This window comes from Eimeria mitis, genomic scaffold (genome assembly GCF_000499745.2).
Source record: "Eimeria mitis Houghton genomic scaffold, Emh_scaff285, whole genome shotgun sequence".
Taxonomy (NCBI): domain Eukaryota; phylum Apicomplexa; class Conoidasida; order Eucoccidiorida; family Eimeriidae; genus Eimeria; species Eimeria mitis.
In genome coordinates, this window is record NW_013571189.1 from 22616 (window position 1) to 23538 (window position 923).

Here is a 923-nt window from a genome sequence, read left to right on the forward strand (position 1 = left end):
CGCTGCCTCATCTGATGTACGCTATCCAGCACGTGCGGTTGGGTTGAGCGCTATGGCATGCCATCCCCGGGGTCCCTCATTCTGCATTCGCTCGCATTCAAGGTGGGGTCGAGACTTACCATCGAAGCGCATGTAGACATGACCCACCCTGACCCTGTTTATGTCCGTGACAAAGTTAATCGTGTGGGTGACGGCTCTAGCACCTGCACAGAACAGAGAATATCCAAAAGATGAAGGCAAATAGAAACTTGGCGGCTGCCGGTTGACCAAAACACCGTGAAGAATTTCAGCATTCTGCACAGACAAAACGAACAATTGGCTCCGTTTAAAGGAATGAGCAAGGCTTTGGGTAATAACAAAATAAAATAAGAGGTATTTCTTCGCACCAGTATTGCCGTTCAACATCTGGGCCCATTCTACAAGGCGAGATTCGATAATCCGTGCAATATTTATCACGTTCTGCGGCATACGTTCACCTGCAACATACAACTTCTTCCTATGCGAAATGCAGCCATCACAGGCATATAAGGTACGAGCTGCAAAGCAGTGAATGTGAAGTTCTCGTTTGGCAGATTCGTCTTACTGACCTGCCTGCGTGGCCATCCAGAGCTCAGCACCTGCGAACCAACAAGAAAAGGAAGTGAAAATGTTCGGCAGATGAAGCGTGCTAATGTAACTTCCCTATGCAGAAACTACTAGAGACTCAGGCGTGTGCGGTGTTCTCACAACTGCCCAGACTTTAATCTCAAAGACGACGGTGCCGCCGAAGAGGACAGTGAACAGCCCTGTAGGTTTCACATCGCAAGCAAGAAAAGAGATGCAGGCCTGATGTGGCATATATAATGTCATAGCAGACTTCTTTGTTAGCGGCAGCTCAATACTGACTGGCATTTCAGTGTCCACTCCGTCGCCAATCAGTATTT